This window comes from Carcharodon carcharias, chromosome 3 (genome assembly GCF_017639515.1).
Source record: "Carcharodon carcharias isolate sCarCar2 chromosome 3, sCarCar2.pri, whole genome shotgun sequence".
Taxonomy (NCBI): Eukaryota; Metazoa; Chordata; class Chondrichthyes; order Lamniformes; family Lamnidae; genus Carcharodon; species Carcharodon carcharias.
Window position 1 is genome coordinate 65,174,316 of NC_054469.1, and position 21,125 is coordinate 65,195,440.

General features: G+C 44.0%; 2 non-coding genes across 2 annotated transcripts; both read left to right on the plus strand.

The window, feature by feature from the left end:
• Nucleotides 1-1,157: 1,157 nt before the first annotated feature.
• On the plus strand, nt 1,158-1,264 carry LOC121276620. The gene has a single exon (XR_005942702.1). It is a non-coding gene; the product is annotated as a U6 spliceosomal RNA (small nuclear RNA).
• A 7,923-nt stretch (nt 1,265-9,187) lies between these two features.
• Nucleotides 9,188-9,294, plus strand: LOC121276612. Its single transcript, XR_005942695.1, has one exon. It is a non-coding gene; the product is annotated as a U6 spliceosomal RNA (small nuclear RNA).
• The last annotated feature ends 11,831 nt before the right edge of the window (nt 9,295-21,125 follow it).

Below are 21,125 nucleotides of genomic sequence, written 5' to 3' on the forward strand. Positions count from 1 at the left end.
CTCTCTAAGGCTGAGCGTACAGATGAAGTTAATCTTCTGGTGGAATGGTACAGTGTAACCGGCAGAGATCCGTTAAAGCTAAACCAGGACTGTTTTAGTGCCCAAATTATGAATCAGACATGAGTTGTTCTATTCCTGCTCGACACATTTACTTGAAGTGTGCCATTGAAGCAGTGACTAGGATAACATCTTAATCGTTTTCTTGAATAATCAGGAGTGATGATTTTCAAGCAATGATGAGGCATATTTGATAAAAAAAAAATGAATTCCGAGGAACCATGATAATTTCGCCAGAGGTCAGTGCAATGCAGGGTCGAAAGGCATTTCTGCCCGAGCACTACTAGCTAGTCAGGAAAGCAATATTCCTGTTTATTACGAAGCCAAAGCGCACATTGATTGTTACATAAATCCTCGTTTCATTGAGAGTTACAACAAAACGGGGAAAACGGGGCTGTCATCGTAAAAGGAAGCTGAAACCCCGTAATATCATTGCACACTCATTTTACAAGCTCTCTACTAAATGTCACTGTGTTTGACGGTGCGTGTTACAAAGTTGGGGATTTACTCTCACATTGCAGCACCGTTCAAACTCGGGCTGTTGAGCCACACAGCACTCGGCTCAATGCTGTGAGAAGGGTGTGGCCGGTCTGTTAGACCTCCACCTTTTGTAACTTCGAGGCATCTTGAGAACTTTGTAAAACCTCAAAGCAAATTTTAAACTAAGAGCTCACCCGCTATCTTAAAATGGACAGTTAATTGTCATTTCCATGCATTTAGACTTTTGAGTGCGGCGGGGGAAAAGCGTTCCAAATGGAAATTTTAAGAGTTTGAAAAAGTACTTGCCTTGCCCACCCATCCTTCGGAAAACGCCCTGACTGTTCGTTTCAGAGCCGACATTATAGTGGATTAAGCCTCCAATTGTCATTTTAATCAATAAAGCGAATTCATTTAGAAATCAATTGTAAACGTTGGGGCGATTTCGAGTTGATCTAAAAGTTACTGCACTTTTTGTTGGAATTAATTCCAAACGACTTTGTCTTCTGCGAATGGAAAGACTTCAATCAGGAAAGGTGGGCGTTTTCCTCACCGCAGCCGTACCAATAATTCCCGTAAGACACATTATTTAGATACGCAGAATTCCTTTAATATTCCCTCGAGTGAGCGAAACAGCAGCACATGTACTAAAACTGGAACCATACAGAAAAGATCAGCATGGCCCCTGCACAAGTATGAGACGCAAATGAGTGAAGCGTTCCCTATTTTAAATCAGTTTCTACTTTTTCAGGCAATGCATTCCAGATTATAACACTTGCTTGGTAACAAGAATTCTTCCCATCTGCCCCGCCCCTCCCCCCAACTTTTGTCAATAATCTTAAATCTATGCTCTCTGGTTACAGATCCTCCTCCAGTGGACACAGTTTCATGGACTTGAAAGGCCCGAGGAATACTCTAGTACAAAATTTCAGCACTCAAGAGTCCAGATACGATATTCAAGTGGTTCCTTTATTATGCATGTGGGGAGCAAATACTGGGCAGTCCAGGCGTTTCTCCACTGAGGTTCAGATGAGCACCGTTTATATATTTTTTACTACCAGTTACAACTTAATGGTATTAGTTAGATAAAGGCCACAGCACAATGACCCCCCAGTGGACTGATAATTGTGTTCTTGTACAATAATTGCATTGCAGAGACTGTGTATTGTTCTTTTGGAAATAGCAAAAAAATGTTTGTTCTATACAAAAGGTTTACGGGGGCTGACTGGATGTGGTTCGAGGCTATCAGGCGGTGTGAAATGGCCTTCCCCATTTCTTGATTGAGTTATCCCGTGTCCCCGCACGTGTGTGTCTCCCATTTCCTAATTGCAAATTTACAGCTGAGCCCTTGTACAAGTTTTTAGCTTTCATGTAAATCTGTGATTGTCCATGTATGCTTTGGCACCCTAGCTGCTGGACCTGGTTGGCACTTTAAAAAAGTCCAAATTTTCTGCATCTTCAGTCCCCCCCTTTGGATGTGTAATCGTTAGCTATGCAATTAATCTGCATCCGATGGTTCTGTCATGGATCCGGTGTTCCAGATCCGAGCAAGTCCTACGGGCCATGGCATCACCTGGACCTCTCCCCAAGTGTTTAAGCTTCCTAAATTCCGAGACTCCTGACTTTCTGGTGGTGTGCTGCCACCAAGACGAGAGGCTGGAACTCTTCTACATTAATATTGTGTCCTGTCCCAGCAGCCGTTGTTGCTCCTTTAACATTATTTTTGTCCTATGTCTAAGGGCTTTCTTCTTACAGGTGTGACATGCTGCAATTCCCCATGCCAATGCTAACACTAGCTGCACTGCGACGAGTAAATGAGAGATTATTCTCATCCAAGGGTGTATATCCACATTCAGCCCCCAGTCCCACACTTGCTCCCACCATGTCAGATTTCTCAATTGCTCTTCCGTATTATTGACTAGCCTTTTAAACACCCCCTGTAACACGTAATACTGTTTCATCATCTTTTGTAAGTTACCTTTAATCTTTGTCAGACTTTCGGGAAGGTGGGGAATTGGGGCCTGCTTAGGTTCCTTATACTGTTCCAGGGTATCGTGGAATATGTTGGAAGTGTTGCCTGCGACCTGACCCCTTTGTTGGATGTACACCATTTGCGTGTGTCCGATAGTAACTGAAAGCTGGGGTTTAAAGCAGAAGTTGGGGATGTTGCAATCTAGGCTCCCATACATGTATGACTGCTCAGTATTTGTTACATAGTATTCCCCTTTCCCTTTGTATCCTGAGCAGGTGTGATGGTTTTCTCTGTAGATAATTTCTAACGCACAACCCTCCATTCAGTTGTACCCACATTCGTCTAGTGCACCCCTGTTCTGACTGGATGGGGGCAAATCGTGAGACTTCCTTTCCTCCTGCACCCGCTCAGTGATACCCCGTGTATGTCTTCATTCTTGTGTATGGCATGCATGTCTATGGGGTAGTACCAGCGGGAGTCATTGTCTCGAATTAACCCAATGTTGGTACTGAGGGTGCAGGCCCATGTCTACTGTGACTGAGGGGATTGCCGATACCATGCCTATCACATTCATTTGGTTTGTGCTGCACTTCTGCATCACCGGATATACCCTGGTCATTCCTTTCAATGTACAGGCATCGATGACACCTGGGTTCTTGGCCATCCCCCGCAACTGGGTACAGTTGATCCAGCCTGGCACCTCCCCCCTTTGGATCTGGACCAGATTGTATCTTAATTGCCCGATTATCCACTGGCCATAAGTGTGGCACAGTTGTTTTTTTTTGGGTGCTGTCCTCATGTCGTTCCTCCCTTTCTATTAATTGTTGGTGGTTTTAGCTTGGGTCTTTATAACGTGTATGCTTTCCAATAGAGTTGCCACACTCTTGCCCCCTAGGGCCGCTGCCGTTTCTCCACCTCTCGCTGCTCTTATGAGCAGCTGCCTCATGATCCCTTTAAGATTCATGACCTCGGAGTTGATTCCTTGAATGTCAAGAGAGTTTACCAGGAAAGTCCCTGCATTCACCCCTGTCAGTACACTGTTAACTAACCCTCTCTTATGGCGGTGGAAAGCAGCATGTTCCCTGAATCTAGTGGCGTCGGCCACCTGATTAATCACTGCCTTACTCAGTAATTTGTATGGTTTTCGTAGGGGCGCAACACTCAGGCAGTTGTATACCTGCCAGCTTCACAATTACCGGTATAATTTCATGTTTAACGTTATCATACAATTGTTCACCATCCATATACAGGACTAGTCCATTCTGTGGCCCAGGGGTCATGTCTGAACAAGATAGTCTCTGTGGTGTCATTGTGTCCTGTGATAGCAGGGTGGTGTCGGTCTGAGAGTCCGCCGTTGTAGTCAACTCTGCATGTTTTTGGGTCTCAAGATCCAATGCCAGGTCTCTGTCATTCCCAAGTCCTCCTCCCAAGGACAGTGACCTCAGTTGTTGTTGTCCTGGGGTGTGATGGTAAATTGCGAAAAATCTCTCACACATTATATCTGGACCTGTGCCCCCTTCACACAGGGTCCATCCGAACCATTGCTGATCTAGAAGCATGTTGGGCTCTTATTATTCCCATATCCAAGCTCTGCCTTAGGCTCTCTCCATCGCTCATTCCAATGGATAGTTGAATATGCCCGGAGCCACACTTGAAGAGCATTGACCTTTCCGTTGTGACATTTACACCTCCTTTCACGCAAGATCCGTCACTGACATTCTTGTAGTATAAGCCCATACCAGTCGCTGCTTCACGGTTTATGTTCTATATGCCGGTGGCTGCAATAGCCAGGACCCTGGTAATGATTATCAACACCCAGCTTTTTTCCATCTTGGCATGGAGATTACCCGATTATTGTTATTTCTGCAATGAAGCATACTGCTGGTGATCACCATGGGTTAGGTCGTATATAAGAGGCAGCTTTCTCCTTTTCACCCCTCCTTGTGCACAGCCCACGGTGACCCTCCCCGTAGTTGAGGATTCCCCCTTTGTCTTTTGGATGGCCAGTCCTCCAGATTGGGAATAAATCCTAACACAGTATGGACTGCTCGTTGCCCGTTTCCTCCCCACTGCCCGGTAATTCAGTCTTTCTTACTTACATCATACCTTATCAGTTGTGACCAGTGTTTCCACCTATCTTTTCCCTTCATATCAATGCAGGCACATGAATCACTGGTCAAAGTAATTTTGTATGGTCCAGTCCATTCTGGGGCAAAGCCAGGTTGGTTAGGGGTGATTTGAACAAACATTATGTCTCCGACCTCAGCCGGTGGTGACTGGGCTCTGTTTTCCCTTTTGTCCTCTCTTCTAAATCCCTGATAGCCTGTTGGTCCTTCAATTCCTGTTGTAATTCCTTTAGCTGTCCATCCAATTGCTTAATATGGTTTTTAATTTTATCTCTGATGGGTCCCATATCTTCGCTTCCAGTGGCAATGCCCTCTGGCAAGTGCATAGCCCTCCCAGTCATCAAGTCATAAGGGGTTAACCCAGTTGTCCTGTTATGGGTAGCCCTCAGTTGCATCAATATGCAGGGGAGCACATCCACCCATCCCCTACCAGTTGCTGGTTTTCCTATGCACCTGTCTTTTAAAAACTGCCACCTCTGCGGGCGCTCGAGCTGCTTCCACTAATTCTTGTACTACATTCTCATGCTTTATGTGCCCCCCTCCTGAGGTGATGAATCCCCTCCTATTCCATGCTGCCATGTAGTTGTGGACTACCCTGAATGCATACCAGCTGTCAGTATACACATTCACCCTCTTGCCTTTAGCCGCTTTGAGGGCCTCCGTAAGGGCAATCAGTTCAGCTATCTGAGCTGACAGGGCCCCTTCTAATCCCTCTTTTAGGATAGCCTCTTCATTCTGGTCTATGACTGCCCACCCAGTCCGAAATTGCCCGTTTATGTATCTCCTAGATCCATCCACATAGAGGATCAAATCTGGGTTCTCAAGTAGTTTATCTGAGATGCCCGCTCCACCTCTTTTCGAATCTCATCTGACACTGGTGCGGTTCCCTTTCAGATATCATTCTGTCTGCTGGATTAACTTTAGTATCCCTTATGATCTGTACTGCCTTATCTTTTGGTAGTAACACAGCTTCCCATGCCGCCCGTCTGGAGTCTGACACTGCTTTCAGTTTCCCAGTGTTTAACAACTCCACTAAAGTATGCTGGGTGTGCAGTATTATTTGTCCAGACATGGTGACAGGTTCATACACCCGGACTGCCATGCAGCACAGTCTAGCACTGCCACACACTTAGCCAGTCCTTTCACTACAGGGGACTACTGCCTGGAATAATATGCTACGGGTCTCATACTTTCTCCTCATTGTTGTGTCACTACTGCATTGTAAAAATCTCCATCTATACTGTGTAAAGGTGGAACGGTTGGGACATGTCAGGTAGCTTGAGGGCCGGTGCTGACAAGAGACCAGCCTTCAACTCTGTATATGCTGTCTCTTGCTCTGGTCCCCATTCTATCTTTTCTGTCCCAGGCTTTCCTCTCTTTACTAACCTCTGTATCAGCGCAGCCATTGCTGCAAACTGGGGTAGGAAGTTGTGGCAGAAGTTGAAAAGCCCCATGACCTTGCGGAGCCCCTTACTGTGGTGCGGCGAGGCATGTCCATGATGGCCATTTTCCTGGCCTGTGATATGATCTTGTTTCCCTGACTGATCTCATGTCCTAAGTACCTAAGCAGTGTTTGCCTTCATTTTGGGATTTGTGGCCAACATTCTATCTACTTTCTTACTTAACTCTACATGTTGTCTTAACATTAGGATCCATGCTTTATCATCTTTGTCTTTTTTCTGATTATCCCACCGTTTTCTCTGATCAGTGGGTGAGTCAAATGGGTTCCAATTGGTCTTTATCATTTTGCCTATCAATTTCTTATTTTGTCACTACCTCTTATCTCTGGGTAAGACAGTCGGGGTATAGTTGTCATCAGCAGTACAGTTCTTACCTGGGTCCTTTCTGACCGAACTCGTTACTTGCGACTAATACCAGATATAATTATAACAATCTATAGTACAAATGTTTCTATCCCACCCTTACCACCCCTTGAACTATTGCCTGGAGCCTACGTTTCGGATACGCGGGGCGCCTGACACTTCCTGGGTCTGGATGGAGTCGGATTTAGTATGAGTAAAAATGTACACTGTTCAATGTAGGTGTGCTGTGTCCTTTGTACCCTGCTCGCAGTGCCAATTGAAAGGTCCAAGGAATAAATCCAAATTTTCTGCATCTTCAGTGCCTCCTTTTCGATGCGTAACCGTTAAGTTAAGCTAACCAATTAATCTGCATCCGATGGTTCTGTCATGGCTCCGGTAGTACCGATCCGAGCAAGAGCTATGGGCTACGGCCGATTTGTCCATGTGGTTGGTGCAAGTAATGCAAATGCAACAAATTAAAACTTTCTGATTCTTCAATTTAAACAAACAACTTGTCAACCTCATTGAATCTTACAGCACAGAACCTTACAGACCATGAGGCCATGCTGCTTATTAAGACACTTTGATAGTATTTGATTATCTGAGTATCTGTTGTCCCACTCCTTTGCTCTTTCCCCATAGCCCTGCGTTTTTCATTTTCAGTACAATTCCAATGCTCTTTTGAAAGCTGCTTTTAAATCTGTTTCTACTCTTTCAGGTAATGCATTCCAGATTATAACAACTTGCTTGATAACAAGAATTCTACCTTACAGAGGCTGAGCACCAACTCTTAGACACTTTGCCCTACTTCCCCCTGGACCACGACGCCACCAACGAACACGAAGCCATTGGTTCCAGGATTGTTACTGATCTCATTTCCTCTGGAGATCTTCCCTCCTCAGCTTCAAACCTACAAGAAAGGGATTGGCTGCTGATGCCTGGCCTGGTATTTATAGTCCCAGGGATAAATGGGACATGTGCTATTGCTGTGATTGACAGTGCATGGACCAATCAGCATCTGGCAACAACAGACTTGGACCATCACTCACAACTTTACACAATGAATGCTTCTTGAGGCATGAAGTTGAAATGCAAGTATCTGGTTTTAGACTGGACATCTGCAACTTTTTTTCTCTCTAAGGCTGAAGCTAATCTTCTGGTGGAATGGTACAGTGTAACGGGCAGAGATCTGTTAAAGCTAAACCAGGACTGCTTCAGTGCCCAAATTATAAATCATAGACCACAGAAAAGTCATAGCATAGAAGGAGGTCACTTGGCCCATCTTGTCCATGCCAGCATGAGGACACCCAGATGTCCTTTCTAATCCCACCTTCCTGCACCTGGCCCATACCCCTGCAGCTTACAGCACTTAAAGTGCAGATCCAGGTACTTTTTAAATGAGTTTGGCATTTCTGCCTCTACCACCAACTTGGGCAGCGAATTCCAGACACCCACTATCCTCTGCATAAAAAAATTCTTCCTCATGTCCCCCCTACACCTTCTGCCACTTATCCTGAATCTACGTCCCCGGGTTCTAGAATTCTCCACCAAGGGAAACAATTTTATCCTGTCCACTCTATCTATTCCCCTCATAATTTTGTACATCTCAATCAAGTCACCTCTCAGCCTTCTTTGTTCTAAGGAAAATAACCCCAACCTATCCAATCTCTCCTGATAGCTACACTTTTCTAACCCTGGCAACATTCTTGTTAATCTCAGACATGAGTTGTTCTATTCCTGCTGGACACATTTACTTGAAGTGTGCCATTGAAGCAGTGACCAGGACAACATCTTAATCGTTTTCTTGAATAATCAGGAGTGATGATTTTCAAGCAATGATGAGGCATATTTGGTAAAAAATGAATTCCGAGGAACCATGATAATTTCGCCAGAGGTCAGTGCAACGCAGGGGTCGAAAGGCATTTCTGCCCGAGCACTACTAGCTCGTCAGGAAAGCAATATTCCTGTTTATTACAAAGGCAAAGCGCACATTGATTGTTATATAAATCCTCGTTTCATTGAGAGTTACAACAAAACGGGGAAAACGGGGCTGTCATCGTAAAAGGAAGCCGAAACCCCGTAATTGCACACGCATTCTACAAGCTCTCTACTAAATGTCACTGTGTTTGACGGTGCGTGTTACAAAGTTGGGGATTTACTCTCACATTGCAGCACCATTCAAACTCGGGCTGTTGAGCCACACAGCACTCGGCTCAATGCTGTGAGAAGGGTGTGGCCGGTCTGTTAGACCTCCACCCTTTGTAACTTCGAGGCATCTTGAGAACTCTGTAAAACCTCAAAGCAAATTTTAAACTAAAAGCTCACCCGCTATCTTAAAATGGACAGTTAATTGTCATTTCCATGCATTTAGACTTTTGAGTGCGGCGGGGGAAAAGCGTTCCAAATGGAAATTTTAAGAGTTTGAAAAAGTACTTGCCCTGCCCACCCATCCTTCGGAAAACGCCCTGACTGTTCGTTTCAGAGCCGACATTATAGTGGATTAAGCCTCCAATTGTCATTTTAATCAATAAAGCGAATTCATTTAGAAATCAATTGTAAATGTTGGGGCGATTTCGAGTTGATCTAAAAGTTACTGCACTTTGTGCTGGAATTAATTCCAAACGACTTTGTATTCTGGGAATGGAAAAACTTCAATCAGGAAAGGTGGGCGTTTTCCTCACCGCAGCCGTACCAATAAATCCCGTAAGACACTTATTATTTAGATACGCAGAATTCCTTTAATATTCCCTCGAGTGAGCGAAACAGCAGCACATATACTAAAACTGGAACCATACAGAAAAGATCAGCATGGCCCCTGCGCAAGGATGACACGCAAATGAGTGAAGCGTTCCCTATTTTTGTGACCGATTTGTCCAGGTGGTTGGTGCAAGTAATGCAAATGCAACAAATTAAAGCTTTCTGGTTTAAAAACAACAGCTTGTCAACCTCACTGAATCTTACAGCACAGAGCCTTACAGACCATGAGGCCACGCTGCTTACTACGACACTTTGATAGTATTTGATTATCTGATAGTCCCACTCCTTTGCTCTTTCCCCATAGCCCTGCATTTTTTTTTTCATTTTCAGTACAATTCCAATGCTCTTTTGAATGCTGCTTTTAAATCAGTTTCTACTCTTTCAGGCAATGCATTCCAGCTTATAACAACTTGCTCGGTAACAGGAGTTCTTCCCATCCGCTCCTGCACCTCCCCCCATCTTTTGTCAATAATCTTAAATCTGTGCTCCCTGGTTACAAATCGTCCTCCAGTAGACACAGTTTCATGGACTACTCCACAGACCTGCTGAGTTTGTTCAGCATTTTCTGTTTTTGTTTCAGATTTACAGCATCTGCAGTATTTTGCTGTTATCATAGTGTTTAATTCACTGTCACTTCTCTTCCAGGAATACCAACTTGAAGAAATACTGCTGCACTCTCTGACAGGATTTCCGTTTGTCTATTTTGCCCTGTTCACCTTCATTGCTTTCCATTTCCTTCCTGGTGTTTGACAAGGTGTTTACCAAAACTCACTTCCACAGCCATATTTCCTTCCTCAGCAACTGTCTCCATCTCCAATTTAACCCATATAGATTCCTACTGAAGTTCCATCCTCATGTTTTGAATCCACACAGGATTACAGGTATCTCTGGGACATACAATGTTCCTCACACTGATGTTCCTGCCGCATCCTAAGATCCACACTCAGTGTCATGCACCACCATATGTATACACTCAACCTCTCTCTCCAGCGGAACCACCTCACCCTATCTCAAAGCTGTCCTGATCCCCAGTTTCATTTTATTCCTCGTCTCATCCGACGCCTTAACAAGAAACTTTTTCTCTTCCTTTCAGGTGTTAAGGTACGCAAGCTGCAACAACTCATTGATACCAATGCCCATCCAGGACCCCTTCCCATCCCTCTGACATCTTCTAATCCCAGTGTCATGACTCACTGGGATAGTGCGCTGTAATATCAAGCCCCACTGTTCCCTGAGCTGCAACAAACGTGAAAAGTTATCAAACTTAAGAACTAGGGGCAGGAGTAGGCAATTCAGCCCCTTGAGCCTGCCCGGCCATTCATTATGATCATGGCTGATCTCATTTCGGCCTCAACTCCAAATTCCTGCCCTTTCCCCAAAACCATTCAACCCATTACTAATTAAAAATCTGTCTGTCTCCTCCTTAAATTTATTCAGCGTCCCAGCATCCACTGCACTCTGAGGTAGTGAATTCCACAGATTCACGACCCTTTGAGAAAAGTAATTCCTCCTCATCTCTGATTTAAATCTACCACCCCTTAGCCTTAAACTATGGCCTCTCATTCTAGAATGCCCCATAAGGGGAAGCAGCCACTCCACATCTACTTTGTCTATCCCCTTTAGCACCTTATATATTTCAATTAGAACTCCTCTCATCCTTCTAAATTCGAGCGAGTATAGGCCTAAATTGCTCAACCTCTCCTCATAAGTCAAGCCCTGCATCTCTGGAATCAATCTAGTGAACCACCTGATTGCCCCAATTCTATCTAACTGTTTAATTTAGGTTAACAAAATACAGGCACCAGGTTTGCAAACTTAATAAGTAAGTAACTGTTTATTGAACAAACTGTCATTAACCAGTGGCAAAAGAAAGAAATATGAACTGCTAACTTCTAACACTATAACTTAAACTCTACCCCCTTCTTAAATCCCTATACACACATACACATACATACACACGGTGGAATAAAACAGTTCAATAGCACCAATCAGAGTACAGGATTCACTGGGTTGATTTTGATCAATGTCTTCCAAATTCCTTTCAGTTCTTGTTGATGACAGAAGGTGGCCTTCCAGCACCTTCAGTGCTTAGTTCACTGGTTGAGAACTTGCTTTTCAATGTCTCTAACAGTGATTTCCCCTTTTTACTTCTTACAAGTGTTTCTTCAGAGAGAGAGAGAGCAGGTTATAGAGATGGAAAAGAGATTTGAGATGTTTTCTCTTTGCAGGCCAGGAGCTTTCTGCTCTACTGCTTTCACACAAAAACCTGGTCACCTGGTCAGGAGCCAATTAAAATGCCGTTGTTAGGCAGTTCCCTTGGTCCAGGACTCCTTTCTGACACCATCGGGTCTCTTTGCTCACTTCTTTGGGCAGGAGTCCTCTCCCCATTTAACAGATATCTTCACCCACCTCCAGTATTCTCCCTCTACCTGGACCCCCTCCCTCTGGCCTTTTACCTGCTCTTGATATTTTTATTGAGAACTGTCAGCATGACAACGGCCAACTTAATTTTTCTGGTCCTCTCACCCACTGTAACCTGTCTCCTTCTGAACTTGCTGCACTCTGTTCTCTCACGTCCAACCCTGACTTTGTTATTAAACTTGCTGAGAGGGGTGGTGCTGTTTTTGTTTGGCATACTGACCTTTACCTTACAGATGCTGAGCGCCAACTCTTAGACACTTCTTCCTACTTCCCCCTGGACCATGACCCCACCAACGAACACCAAGCCATTGGTTCCAGGATTGTCACTGATTTCATTTCCTCTGGGGATCTTCCCTCCACCGCTTCAAACCTCATAGTCACCCAACCCAACACAGCCCACTTCTTCCTCCTTCCCAAAATCCACAAACAGGACTGACGTGGTAGACCAATCATGTCAGCCTGCTCCTGTCCCAAGGAACTCATTTCTTCCTATTTCGATTCTATTCTCCCTCCCCTTGTCCAATCTCTTCCCACCTACATCTGTGATTCCACTGATGCCCTACGTCACATCAACAATTCCCAGTTTTCTGGCCTTAACCGCTTTCCCTTCACCATGGATGTCAAATTCCTCTACACCTCCATCCCCCACCAAGATGGGGTCTGAGGTCTCTCTACTTCTTTCTTGAACAGAGGCTCATACAATCCCCATCCAGCACCACCCTCCTCCGTCTGGCTGAATTTGTTCTCTTTTAACTTTTTGTTTCTCCTTTAACTTCTCTCATTTCTTTCAAATAAAAGGTGTAGCTATGGGTGCCCGCATAGGCCCCAGTCATGCCTGTCTTTTTGTGGGGTATTTGTAACATTTCTTGTTCTATTCTTGCTCAGGTCCCCTCTCACAACTCTTTTTTTGGTACATTGATTACTGTATTGGTGCTACTTCATGCTCTTGTTTGGACTGGAAAAATTTATCAATTTTGCTTCCAATTTCCACCCCTATATCACCTTCATATGCTCCATCTCCGACACTTCCTCTCTGTTCCTTGACCTCTCCATTTCTGGTGTTTGGCTGTCTACCAATATTCATTACAAGCCCACCGACTCCCACAGCTATCCCGACTACAGCTCCTCATACCCTGCTCCCTGTAATGACTCCATCCCATTCTCTTAGTTCCTTCACCTCCATCACATCTGTTCAGATGATCCTACCTTCCAAAATCATACTTCTGACATGTCTTCCTTTTTCCTTAACCGAGGGGTCCCCCCCCATTGTGGTTGACAGGGCCCTCAACCGTGTCCAACCCATCTCCCGCACCTCTGCCCTCATCCCTTCCCCTCCCTCCCAGAACCATGATAGGGTCCCCTTTGTCCTCACTTTTCACACTACCATCCTCCGCATTCAAAGGATCAACCTCCGCCATTTCCGCCAACTCCAGCATGATGCCACCACCAAACACACCTTCCCCTCACCCTCCTGTCAGCATTCCTTAGGGACCATTCCCTTCGTGACACCCTGGTCCACTTCTCCATCACCCCAAACTCCTTATCCCCTTCTCATGGCACCTTTCCATCCAATCGCAGAAGGTGCAACACCTAGCCCTTTACCTCCTCCCTCGGCACTGTCCAAGGTCCCAAATATTCCTTTCAGGTGAAGCAGCGCTTCACTTGCACTCCTTTAATTTAGTCTACTACATTCGCTGTTCCCATTGCAGTCTCCTCTACATTGGGGAGATTAAATGCAAACTGGGTGGCTGCTTTGCTGAACACCTTCACTCAGTCCGCAAGCATGACCTAAACTTCCCTTCGCTTGCCATTTCAACACACCATCTTTTTCTCATGCCTACATGTCTGTCCTTGGTCTACTGCATTGTTCTAGTGAATCCCAATGCAAACTGGAGGAACAGCACGTCATCTTCTGATTAGGCGCTTTACAGCCTTCCGGACTTAACATTGAGTTCAACAACTTCAGACCGTGAACTGTCCTCGATCTCTGCACCTTTTTAAATCCAGTTTTTAATTTTTTAATTTTTGTTTTTAATTTTAACTTTTATTTTTATTCTTATTTATTTTCATTTTTATTATTTATTTATTATTATTTATTTGTTCAATTTTTTAAATCCATTCCCCCACTCCCCCAACCTCCACAGGGCCATCTGTCACTTGTTTCGATGTTGCGCTTTCACAGAGCATTCACCCTTTTTCTTCTAATAACAGCTTCTGCCACTATTAGCACCTTGTTTAGTCCTTACCACTACCAATCACACTCCCCTTGTCCTGTGTCCATGACATCTTTGTCAATCTCTCCTTCGTCCCGCCTATCCCTGACCCTCTATTTTGCTCCACCTGTTCCATCTCTTCTTAAACAATATAAAATCCATCACATTTCTACTTCTATTTAGCTATGAAGAAGAGTCATATGGACTGGAAACATTAGCTCTGTTTTTCTCTCCACAGCTGCTGCCAGACCTGCTGAGTTTTTCCAGCATTTTCTGTTTTCATTTCAAATATCCAACAGTTGCAGTATTTTGTTTTCATCTCATGGGCCTGATGTCTGTGTGAAGAAATAATTTCCAAGTTGATGTCCCGCTTTATTTCCCAAAAAGCTTATTGCAGCTTGCGATTGTCAGGTTACAAAACGCTGAGGACACCCAGCTCTACCTCAACACCACATTTCTCAACTCCCACTGTCTGTAAATTGTCAGATTGCTTGTTAGACGTCCAGTAACAGATGAACAGAAATCGCTCCATATAAACCTTTTGAGTGAAGAAATTTCTCCTCATCACAGTCCTAAATGATCACCCCTTTATCCTGAAACTGTGTCCTCATGTTCTAGATCCCTCAGCCAGGGGAAACAACTTCTCTGTCAAGACCTTTCATAATCTTGTACATTTCATTTAAGTCATTGCTATTCAATCTCTAGAGAATATAGACCTAATTTGCTCAACCTCCTTATAGAAAAACCTTCTCATCCAAGGGACAATCAATCTAGTGAACTTTTGCTGTACTGCCTCCTATGCAAGTATATCCTTCCTTAAATACGGAGACAAAAACCGCACACAGTACTCCAGTTGTGGTCTCACCAAAGTGAGTGCACCATGAGTGCAGCTCCCACGATACGCAAGAAGCTTGACACATTCCAGGACAAAACAGCCCACTTGATTGGCACCCCATCCACAAACATTCACTCCCTCCACCACCGGCGCACAGTAGCAGCAGTATGCACCATCTACAAGATGCACTGCAGGAATTCACCAAGGCTACTTAGACAGCATCTTCCAAACCCATGACCATTATCATCTAGAAGGACAAGGGCAGCAGATGAATGGGAACGCTGCTGCCTGGAAGTTCCCATCCAAGTACCTCACCAGCCTGACTTGGAAATATATCACCATTCGTTCACTGTTGCTGGGGCAGTGAAGGAACGGTGATATATTTCCTGGAACTCCCTTCCTAACAGCACTTGCGGTGTACCAACACTACATGGACTGCAGTGGTTCAAGAAGGCAGCTCACCATCACCTTCCCAAGGGCAACTTGGGATGGGCAATGAATGCTGGCCCAATTAGCGATGCCCACATCCAGTGAATGAATTTTTTAAAAAGTCTTGTACAAGTTTAGCAAGACTTCTTCATTCTTATGCTCCAATCCTCTTGCAAAAATGGCCACCATGCCAATTGCCTTCCTAATTGCTTGCTTTAGCTGTATGCTAACTTTCTTTGTTTTTTGTACGATTATAGCCAATTCCTTCTGAACATCAAAATTTATGAGTTTCACACCCTATAAAAAATATCCCACTTCTCTATTTTTATGACCAAAGTGAATAAGCTCACACTTCTCTACATTGTATGGGGACCTGCAGCTGCAGATGTGAATCCAGGATGGTGCATTGCCTCCCTGGTGCCAGGGTCAATGATGTCACTCAATGGCTGCAGGGCACCCTGAAAGGGAAGGGTGAACAACCAATAGTTATAGTCCATATTGGTATGAACGACATAGCCAGAAAGAAGGATGGGGTCCTGCAGTCAGAATTTAGGTAGCTAGGTAGGAAATTAGCAACCAGGACTTCAAAAATAGTGATCTATGGATTACTCCCAGTACCATGTGTAAGTGAGTATAGAAATAGGAGGATAACAGCAATGAAGGTTTGGCTGGACAGATGGTGCAGGAGGGAGGGCTTTAGATTCCTGGGACACTGGGACTAGCTCTAGGATAGATGGGACCTGTACAGATTGGACAGGTTGCACCTTAACAGAGCTGGACCAATTTCCTTATGGAGCAATTTCCTAATGCTATCAGGGAAGGTTTAAACAAACTTAGCAGTTGTGTGGGAACAAAGTGGTAATAGCAGAGAGGAATAATAAAGTGCAGAGAATATTGGGAGAGAGAGGGAGCACTGGAGTAGGAAATAATAAATTATTAAGTGGGTTTAGGGTAAAGGAGAAAGTTATAAAGTTGAAATCAGGGTTACTGTGTATGTATATGTGTACATAAAGTGCGGTAAATAAGATTGGTGAGTTCAGGTGCAGATTGCCACGTGGAAGTATGATGGAAGTATAACAGAGGCCTGGCTCAAAGAAATGCAGGAATGGGTGTTAAGTATTCCCAGATTGAAGTTGTTCAGGAAAGGAAAGGAACAAAAAGGGTTTTGATTAAAGAGAATATTGCAGTGCTGGACAGAGAGCATGTTCCAGAGTGGTCAGGTCAGAATTTATTTCGCTAAAGCTCAACAATAAATGAGGTGCAATTATACTTCTTGGTGTAGTCTATCAGCCACCAGCTAGCTGGAAAGATGTTGAAAAAAACAAGTTTGCAATGAAATTAAAAAGAGGAGCAAGAATGATAGATTAGTTCTGAATTTAATTATTGGAATATAGACTGGGATACTAGTAGTGTAAAGGGTAGAGAGGGGTAAGAGTTCCTAGGGTGTGTTCAGGAACGTTTTTACAGTAGTATGTTTATACTCCAATGAGAGGAGAGGCACAGGTTCTTGACAATGAAGTGGGCCAAGTGGATCAAGTGTCAATAGGAGAACATTTAGGAGACAGTGATCACTATATCAAAAAGTTGAGGCTGGCTATGAAAATGGACAAGGAACAATCAAGAATAGGAATAATTAACTGGAGGAAAGCCAACTTCAGTGGGATAAGAAAGGATCTGAGCCGAACATTTTGGAATCAAATGTTGACAAGAAAAATGATTGCTGAACAATGGGCTACCTTCAAAGAAGAGATAGTCCAGGCACAATCAAGCTGAGATGAGAGTGACTGCCCTTGACCTGAAGGCAGCATTTGACTGAGTGTGGCATCAAGGAGCCCTAGCAAAACTGGAGTCAATGGGAACCAGAGGAAAACTCTCTTCTGGTTGGTGAGCTACCTAGCACAAAGGAAGATGGTTGTGGTTGTTGGACGTCAGTCATCTCAGTTCCAGGACATCACTGCAGGAGTTCCTCAGGGTAGTGTCCGAGGCCCAACCATCTTCAGCTGCTTCATCAATGACCTTCCCTCCATCATAAGGTCAGACGCTTGCTGATGTTTGCACAATGTTCAGCATCATTCATGACTCCTCAAATACTGAAGCAGCCCATGCCCAAATGCAGCAAGACCTGGACAAAATCTAGGCTTAGGCTGAGAAGTGGCAAGGAACATTCATGCCACACAAGTGCCAGGCAATGACCGTCTCCAATAAGAGAGAATCTAACCATCGCTCCTCAACATTTAATGGTATTATCATCACTGAACCCTGCACTATCAACACCCTTCGGGTTACCATTAATCAGAAACTGAACAGGCCTAGCCGCATAAGTAGTTTGGAGCAGTTTGGAGGCTAGGAATCCTGAAGGGAGTAACTCACCTCCTGCCTCCGCAAAGCCTGTCCAGTATCTAAAAGGCACAAGTCAGGAATGTGATGGAATACTCTCCACTTGCCTGAATGAGTGCAGCTCCAACAACACTCAAGAAGCTTGACATCATCCAGGACAAAGCAACTCGCTTGCTTGGCACCCCATCTACAAACATTCACTCCCTACACCATTGATGCACAGTAGCAGCAGTGTGTATCAGCTACAAGTTGCACTGCAGGAATTCACCAAGGCTCCTTTGACAGCACCTTCCAAACCCACGACCACTACCACCTAGAAGGACAAGGGCAGCGGATAGATGGGAACACCACCACCTGGAGCTCACCACTGCCTTCTCATGGGCAACTAAGGATGGGCAATAAAATGCTGACTCAGCCAGCAAAGCCCATATCCCATGAATGACTAAAAAAATACATATATATCACAGTTCCTTCCCTGTTGCTGGGTCAAAATCCTGGAACTCCCTCCCTAACAGCATTATGGGTGTACCCACAGGGACTGCAGTGGTTCAAGAAGGCAGCTCACCACCATCTTCTCAAGGGCAACTAAGGATGGCAATAAATGTTGGCCTAGCCACTGATGCCCACATTCCTTGAATGAATATTAAAAAAAATCCCATGAAGGGGAAAGGTAGGGTAAGCAAACCCAGAATTCCCAAATGAACTTATGAACATACAAGTTAGGAGAAGGAGTAGGCCACTCAGCCCTTTGAGCCTGCTGTGCCATTCATTAAGAAGATGGCTGATCTGACTGTAACCTCCCGCCTACCCCCAGTAGCCTTTCACTTGCTTGTTTATCAAGAATCTATCTACCTCTGCCTTGAAAGCATTCAAAGACTGCTTCAATTGCCTTTTGAGGAAGAGAGTTCCAAAGACTCACTGCCCTCTGAGAGAAAAAAATTCTGTTAATCTCTATCTTAAATGGGTGACCCCTTATTTTTAAACAGTGACATCTAGTTCTAGATTATCCCACAAGAGGAAACATCCTCACCACATCTACCCTGTCAAGACCCCTCAGCATCTTATATGCAATCAAGTCGCCGCTTACTCTTCTCAACTCCAGTGGATACAAGCCTAGCCTGTCCAACCTTTCCTCATAAGACAACCCACCCATTCCTGGTATTAGTAAACCTTCTCTGAGCTACATCCTTAAATATGGGGACCAATACTGTACACACTACTCCAGATGTGGCCTCACCAGTGTTCTATAGAACTGAAGCATAACCTCCTACTTTTATATTCAATTCCCTTTGCAATAAACAATAACATTCCATTAGCTTTCCTAGTTTCTTGCTCTACCTGCATACTAGCCTTTCGTGATTCATGCACTAGGATACCTAGATCACTCTGAATCCCAGAACTCTGCAAGCACTCTCCATTTAGATAATATGCTTCTTTTTTATTCTTCCTGCCATAATGGACAATTTCACAATTGCCCACATCATACTCCATTTGCCAGATTTTTGCCCGCTTTCTTAACCCAATTTGTAGCCTCCTTATGTCCTCTTCACAACTTACTTTCCCACCGATCTTTGTGTCACCAGCAAATTTAACTACCATACCTTATGTCCCTTCATCCAAGTCATTAATGTAAATTGTAAAAATTTGATACCCCAGAACTGACCCCGCTGGCACACCACGTGTCACATCCAGTCAAACAGAAAAAGACTAATTTATGGCTACTCTCTATTTCCTGTTAGCTAGCTAATCTTCTATCCATGCCACTATGTTAGTTATCACTTACACCATGAGCTTTTAGTTTCCGTAATAATCTTTGATGTGGCATCTTATCAACTGCCTTCTGGATATCCAAGTACAGTTCATCCACCAGTTCCCTTTTATGAAGAAAGATATAGAGATTAAGATGAAGAAGAAAAGCCTAATTATGACAGATGTCAGGAAGATAACACAACCAAGAATCAGGCTGAATATAGAAAGTTCAGAGGGGAAGTGTGAAAGCAAATACGAGAAGCAAAAAGAGAGTATGGTGGCTAACATAAAAGGGAATCCTAACGTCTTCTATAGGCATATAAATAGTAAGAGGGTGGTATAAGGAGGAAGGGGCCCAATTAGAGTCCAAAAAGGAGATTTACATATGGAGGCGGAGGGCATGGCTGAGGTACAAAATCAATACTTTGCATCTGTCTTTACCAAAGAAGATGCTGCTGCTCAGGTCATGATAAAAGAAGAGCTAGTTTAGACACTTGAAGGATTTAAATTCAACAGAGGGCTTTAAGCTAAAAAGTAGGGCAGAGGGAAGATGTGATAAATGGAAGAGAGAGGAGAAGATAAGACAGCAGGATAGCAACAAGGGAAATGGTTATTAGAATGTGACAGGACTGGATTGAGCATATGAACATAGGAGTCTGCCAGCATTTAAGGCTAGAGACTGTAAAAATAACAAGACAGACTTAAAGGCACTCTATCTGAATGCACACAGCATTCGCAGCAATGTAGGTGAACTGACAGCACAAATAGAAGTAAACAGATTGCCATTACAGAGTTGTGGATGCAAGGTGACCAAGGTTGGGAACTGAAAGTTCAAGGGTATTCAGCATTTAGGAAGGATGGGCAAAAAGGAAAAGAAACATATGAGCATATAAACAAAGAGCAGGAGTAGGCCATTCGGCCCCTCGAGCCTGCTCCACCATTTAATAAGATCATGGTGATCTGGTAGGAGCCTCAAATCTGCATCCTGCCTACCCCTGATAACCTATCACCCCCTTGCTTACCAAGAATCTATCCACCTTCTGTGTTAAAAGTATTCAAGGATTCTTCTTCCAATGCTTTTTCAGGAAAAGAGTTCCAAAGACTCCCAACCCTCTTAGAGAAAAATTTTTGCCTCATCACCGTTTTAAATGGGTGACCCCTTATTTTGAAACAATGACTCCTAGTTTTAGATTCTCCCACAAGAGGAAACATCCTCTCCACATCCACCCTGTCAAGTTCCCTCAGGATCTTATATATTTCAAACAAGTCACCTCTTACTCTTATAAACTGCAGTGGATACAAGCCTAGCCTGTCCAACCTTTCCTCATAAGACAACCCACCCATTCCAGGTATTCATTTGGTTAACCTTCTCTGAACTGCTTCCAATGCATTTACATACTTCATTGAATAAGGTGACCAGCACTATACACAGCACTTCATATGTGGTCTCACTAGTGCTCGGTATAACTGAAGGAGGCGGGGTCACATTGTTTATAAAGGATGGGATCAGTGCATTAGTAAGAGAGGATCTTAGATCGGAAGATCAAAATGTATAAACAACAAAGGGCAGCAAACTTTGATAGGACTTGCTTTTCAGCCACCAAATAGTCATGGTAACGTAGGGCATTGTATAAATCAGGAACTTAGAGATACATGTAACAAGGGTACCACAGTAATCATGGAGGACTTCAATCTACATATCGACTTCATAAGCCTAATTAGCACTAATGTTGAAGAGGATGAATTTCAATCAGGGTCAAGTTGCCTGGTATAAATTTCAAACAATGCTTTGCAGTTACCTGTCAGTCACCATCAACTGGTGCATTCTCCATGGAATTATCTCTACCAATCAGAGTTCACTTAACATCCAATCAGCAATCTCTGTTCATACAGTATAAGTTTGTTGTTTCCCCTGATATTGGCATCTTTGCAAATTGTCCTGATGAAAAG